This window comes from Mus caroli, unplaced genomic scaffold, assembly GCF_978045245.1.
Source record: "Mus caroli unplaced genomic scaffold, Mus_caroli_1 scaffold_5, whole genome shotgun sequence".
NCBI classification, from domain to species: Eukaryota; Metazoa; Chordata; class Mammalia; order Rodentia; family Muridae; genus Mus; species Mus caroli.
The window spans coordinates 23,056,114-23,062,676 of record NW_028227260.1 but is presented as its reverse complement, the minus strand read 5'-3'; the positions used below and the strand labels follow the sequence as shown (position 1 = coordinate 23,062,676).

At 36.7% G+C, this 6,563-nt stretch overlaps 1 pseudogene; it reads left to right on the top strand.

Annotated features, from left to right (window-relative positions):
* The first annotated feature begins 3,845 nt into the window (after positions 1–3,845).
* LOC110287412 (prohibitin 1 pseudogene) lies at positions 3,846–4,630 on the top strand (annotated as a pseudogene).
* Positions 4,631–6,563: the final 1,933 nt, after the last annotated feature.

The window sequence follows — 6,563 nt, the reverse complement described above, 5'->3', positions numbered from 1 at the left end:
GGATTGTTCTTTTCAATGATGCTTTAGGGGCACCCCTAAGGAAGTATGCAATGTGACAATAATCTACTTCAGCCTTTGATAGCATATTATACAAGACTTTCTATACTTTGAACATGAGTGTTTTGTCATAAGCAAAATAATTATGGTACTATCCTTGTGAATGCACAGGAACAGATTCAAGGAAAAGTAGCTGTCAGGAAGAACATGTGCAGCATGTTCCTACAAATTATTTATGTACTGAATTTCATTCTTAATTCGAGGACTCTAAGTACCTTATGGGGTTCTTTGTTAATTTTATATTGCAACAGTAAAATACTGTAATCAAGACAACTTACTAAAGAAAGCATCTCATTGGGTGGTTATGTTTAAATTCCATGATATTAGAGTAAATTCATGTCACTAGAGCTGTAGCTGAGGTAACCTCTTAATTCATAAGGAAGACACAGAAACGAAGAGAGAGTGGGGACTGGAAATGGCATGAGCAATTTGGAACCTCAAACTCTCCCACAGTTGCACATCTCCTTCAATAAGGGCTACACATTCTTATCCTTACCAAAGTGTTTCACTAACAGGGGAGTATATTTACAAACATATGGGCCTATAGAAACCATTCTCATTCAAATCACCGCACAGAGATACATAATGATGCTCTTATAGCCAAGTACTTCATCTTTAACAGGGCATGGGTGTCACAATGGAAGGTCTTGTTTGTTTGTTTGTTTGTTTGTTTGTTTGTTTGTTTGTTTGTTTGTTTGTTTTTCGAGACAGGGTTTCTCTGTGTAGCCCTGGCTGTCCTGGAACTCACTCTGTAGACCAGGCTGGCCTCGAACTCAGAGATCAACCTGCCTCTGCCTCCTGAGTGCTGGGATTAAAGGCACGCACCACCACCGCCCGGCACAATGGAAGTATTGAGACCTGTAAAATTCCTTTTAAATCATTTTAGCAAATAATAATCTATTATTAATCATTACTAAAAGTTTTCCATTATTTGTACAGCGATATCTATGAAAGCTTTGTAGTTTAATCTCCTAAACAGACTATTTGGTCTGGATCTTAGTAATTAAAACCACTGCCAAATGTATATCAACAGGAGTACATTTTATTTTGTTTTATGAGCTAGCCTAAGGGACTGTTTTCATAGATTAAGCAAAGATTATAAAGTAAAGACAGCCTGGATGGAAGCAATAGCTCTCTATGCCTTGCATTGAATATCTTATCTCACATAGCAGTCTGAGAATAAATTTAATTCACCACAATGGCTGTCAGTAGTTATTACCCAGAGCTTGGAAAGTAATATGTTTATTTTTTCTACATGGATGTCTAAATTTTCTATGACACTTTTGATTTTTTTCTATTCACTATGAAATTCTGTGCAAAACTTCCTGATAAAAGAGAATAAGATGTAAAAGATGTAAATTCTATAAGTCAAGGCACACACCTGATTTCTCATGATGATTTTTCAGTATTTTATGTGAATACAATATTCAATTATTTTAGAGAAAATATTATCACCATCAAAGTAATTCCCAGACACAGTATTTTCCAAATCTTATTTTAATATGTGGAAGTAGAAGAGGAAAAAATAAAATTTTTGAATTGTAACACCACTAAGGAAAAATGATCTCAAAGAAAGATTTTCAAAACACTCTTCTATATTCTTTTTCCTTCTATGAGATGAATTTTTATATGCAGATGGATTGAATATATTTTAGCAATGATTATTCTGATCCTCAAAATGTAAGACATTATTTGGGCAGCCCTTGATTTTTTTCTTAAGTTATCAACCACCTTGAAAAACCTACCACCATATAAAGACTCAGTGGACATGAATTGGTTTTAAGGGTAGAAAAAAGTCCCACTGGCTTGCAGATAGAAAATTGAATGAGAAACAAAAATCTCCTTCACTAAGCAACTTTGCTTATACATATAAATTCATTGGCGGTGTGTTATAAATGAAAGTGTCAAACATCTTTTAGTAATGTAAATTTACTCTACAGGCAAATAAACTGCAATAATAATATCAACAGACCTTACATAAACTACAAGCCTCGAGTCATATATTCCAAACCTGATTCAGAACATGGAACATAGCCTTGGACTTGCTTTTTGTCCTTCCACTGTAAAGGGTAACTGCAGGTACAGCATACATGGACACAGTGATGTAACAAAAGTGTGATTTATGAACCAAATTAAATAACTCAATTGTTCTGTTCAGAAAGTAGTGTTCTATGAATTAATTTTTATTTAATTAGCAATTCAATAAACAATGCTTTGTGTGCACCTGATATCTATAAATCTTTCTGAACTATACTGGCACATAGTGCCTCCTAGCTGGTATATACTTGAGATTCTTGGGGCATTCTTTGATTTCTGTCAGTAATTCAATAGCTTGATCAGTCATAACTTTTATATTGAGAGTCACTTCTTAGGTCATAATATATTGTAATCCAATGAACCTACAGAAAGTCTTAAAAAGATAGGACATAGCATGATTCATGATTTACTATTAAGGATACCATAACAGGAAGAAATTGAACTTGTTCATGTGTGTGTAGGTTCATGGTGGTGGGGGATATATGTGTATGTACCCAGGTATGTTGTCAGTGTTCATGTGGAGGGCAGTAGAGAACATGTGGCATATTTCTCTTTTATTCTGTGCCTTTTTGATCCAAGGTTTCTCATTGAAACCAAATCTCATCCTGTCAGCTAGTCTGGCATACCTGAAAATTTCCAAAATCTACTTGTTGCTACCCAACCCCCACAGTGCTAAAGTTACAGGCATGTATAGATGCTGGGAATTTGAACTTGGAACTTCTTGCTTTCTCCACAAGTGCTTCTATTCCCTGAGCCATTTCCTAAGTCCCAAACTCTAAGATTCTTTTATACAGTGCCATTTAAAGCATGATATATAATAAATTGGATGTCAATAACTGCATATTATTAGTTTTTCTCCTTTAGTTTCCTGAATCAGTTTCCAAATTATTATCCTATACAAGTCTTTAAATTGTCGTTGATTCATACCATCTTGGATACTGTCACATAATGTCAGAACAAATATGAAATATTATAATTGGCTAGTACATCTGCTTGACTTTTCAAATCTACTCCGTTCTATGAGAGAAAATTTTCTGAGGGCACAACTTGATTTATGTTCTGTTCCTCATTCTAATGTGTCAGGATTTAGGCTCTAGAAAAACATATATTCTAATTATGTCCTTGAGTTTTGCTCAACCTGCCCCAGATTATACAATTCACTGTCACACTATTATACTTCCCTAGAATGCTTTCCCATTTCTTTTTACATACTAGAAACAAAGACTCACATTTCAGTATGCCTATGTAAGGTCTTCACTCTCATCTCTAGATGGTTTTTCACATTCTCTGTTCTATACATCTGGCAACATTCTACGATAGAACTTACCTCTCTGCTTTAACTTACAGATAGAAACTAAACTGGAAATTGATAGTAAGTCCTGTGGTTATCCATTTAGATGATGCTTTCCCGAATATTATCTGATCTAAAGTTATTCAGCAAAAGTTTCAGTGGAAGAGGATATACCTAGCTCTGCAAAGACTTGATGTACCACTGTGGGCAGATACTCAGGGGGGTCTCCACCCACTCAGAAGAGAAGGGGAGTGATAGGAGGAGGAGCTGTGGGAGGGGGTCCCGGAAGAGAGGGGCAGTGATCAGAATGTAAAGTGAATAAATAAATAAATAAATAAATAAATAAATAAACAAACCCTTTATTTAAAAATTTCTTCTTTCGAAAAGAATAAAAGTGGCTGGGAAATTCATGTGGATGTCAGAGTGAAAGCAGATGTGAGTGGAAGCAACAGGAGTAGTCATGGCTGCCAAAGTGTTCGAGTCTATCAGAAAGTTCATACTGGCGTTAGCAGTTGAAGGAGGCGTGGTGAACTCTTCTTTGTATAATCTTTGACTAATTCCATGGAGTACAGGACATTGTGGTAGAAGGGACTGACTTTCTCATCCCTTGGGTACAGAAGCCAATCATCTTTGACTGCTGCTCTCGACCACAGAGTGTGCTGGTTGTCACTGGAAGCAAAGAGTTACAGAATGTCAACATTACAGTGCGCATCCTCTTCTGGCTGGTGGCCAGCCAGCTTCCTCATATCTACACCAACATTGAAGAGGACTATGATGAGCGGGTGCTGCCATCTATCACCACAGAGATCTTCAAGTCAGTGGTGGCTCAATTCGATGCTGGAGAGTTGGTTACCCAGCAAGAACTGGTCTCCAGGCAGGTGAATGATGACCTCACAGAGCGAGCAGCAACATTTGGGCTCATCCTGGATGACATATACCTGACACATCTGACCTTCAGGAAGGAGTTCACAGAGACAGTAGAAGCCAAACAGGTGGCTCAGCAGGAAGCAGAGAGAGCCAGATTTATGGTGGAAAAGGCTGAGCAGCAGCATAAGGCAGCCATCATCTCTGCTGAGGGTGACTCCAAGGAAGCTGAACTGATTGTCAACTCGCTGGCCACAGCAGGTGCTGGCCTGATTGAGCTGCGAAAGCTGGAAGCTGCTGAGAACATTGCATACCAGCTCTCCCGCTCTCATCACCTACCAGCCATCAGGGCAGTCTGTGCTCCTTCAGCTTCTCCAGTGAGACCAACCGGGCCACAGCCTCCATCATTCTGAATGCCGCCTTCTTTCTGCCCCACCCCGAAATCTAATGATTTCTGAAGTATAATGATTGGCGTAAAGTGCAGGAAATAAAGGTAAAATCAGTTGAAGAAGAAGAAGAAGAAGAGGAGGAGGAGGAGGAGGAGGAGGAGGAGCAGGAGGAGGAGGAGGAGGAGAAAGACATCAGCTTAATTTCCATGAACTTATTTTGAATATTGTTTAAAGGAATTATTAGTATCTTGGGTAAGCAGTGATGACTACTCTAAAATTATTAGTTCGTACCAAATTTAAAAAAAAATCACTACTTGGAAATATCTATGTTGAATTGTTCCATTTCAAACATTATCTGTACCATTTAACTTTTAAAATTATACCTAATAAATTAATTATTTATTATGAATGTCATTCATTGTCTAGGGAGAGAAGAATCTATAAAAAGGAACACTTCCTTATTTGAGAATGACAATTACCATAAATGTCAACATGTGTTCAGTGAAGAGTAGACAATTGAGAGAAAGGGTAAAAAGACTAAGTGACTGAAAATCAAAATGCACAGTTTTCAATATCTGAATCTAGAAATATATTTTACCTGGCATAAATGAGGTCACATAGCCTTCTTCTACATACAAGAGGAATATCCACAAATGTATAGAACAGCATGGAAATCAAGATCACTTTGACCGTCTGAAAGGTATGTACTAGAAAATATTTTGGCCTTGAAATTTTTAAGTAAAGATTGTAAATGATTTAGGTGGAAAATTAACACAGTGAAAATCCAGTTTCAATGAAAAGCTGAAATGTAATTGCCAAAACTGTCTTTTATGGTAAGCTGTAATTTATACTAAACATATTCAACTAATAAGGCTGATTTTTTTAATAAAAGAGATTATTATAGAAACGTTGACAGAAAGTTGAAATGTCACAAAAAGCTCTACCATTGTTTAATGAGGTCTTCAAACCTAATGACACAAGGAGTAACAATTAAAATTACAAATTCGTAAAATCATCTGTCACTCCCACAGTTTAACAATTTTCTGCATGTAGTAGAGAAGACCTGTGATAAATAGATTTGTCATATGCCAATTAAAGAGAAAGAAAAAGGCCTCCAGTGATGTGCTGAAAGAGACTACCATGTTTTGATATTTTAGCATTACCAAAGTTCACATTTCACTTCAGAGCTGCCAGAAAAAAAAATAATGAAAAGTGCTATGTGAAAAAGCACGATCTTTAAATTCTGTTTCCCACTGATGTGTTAAAGAAGTTTTAAAATTCATATTGTAATATGAAAGGGAAGAGGCAACTTACAAATAGGGCAAGCCATTTTTTTATAATGTACTTCAATGAAAAGTAGACATTACTCTTGGAATATTTGCATTACTAAGATTTTTACCAAGATATTTTAAATTAACAGAAAAGCTGCCCTCTGATATATTCTTATAATTTAAAAAGCATAGCCCGTGTCTGCGAAAAGCTGAAAATAATCAGTGTAAGCAGGCCTTTATTTGCTGAGAAGAATATATTAAGTATCCCCTTAGGTTGAGTGTTAGGTGAGAAACTAAAAGTGCAGAGTTTTTCTTTTCTGATATTTGTTATTCAAAAGTAATAGGGACAATTGGCTCAGCTGGTAACAACACCTGCCACCAAACCTGAATTAAAACCCTGGGAACCACATTCTGGAAGCAAAGAACCAATTTTCAAAAGTTGTTCCCTGGCCTGCACACATATGTGCTTATGTAAGATAACGCACACAGGTGTTCACGTACGTACACACACACTCACTCACACACACACACACACACACACACACACACATACACACACACACACACACAAGCATGCACACATAAGGCAAAACATGTGGTGAGCTATTTGGTAAAGCCAAATAATCAAGTATTGGGAGGTAATATGGTGCTCTA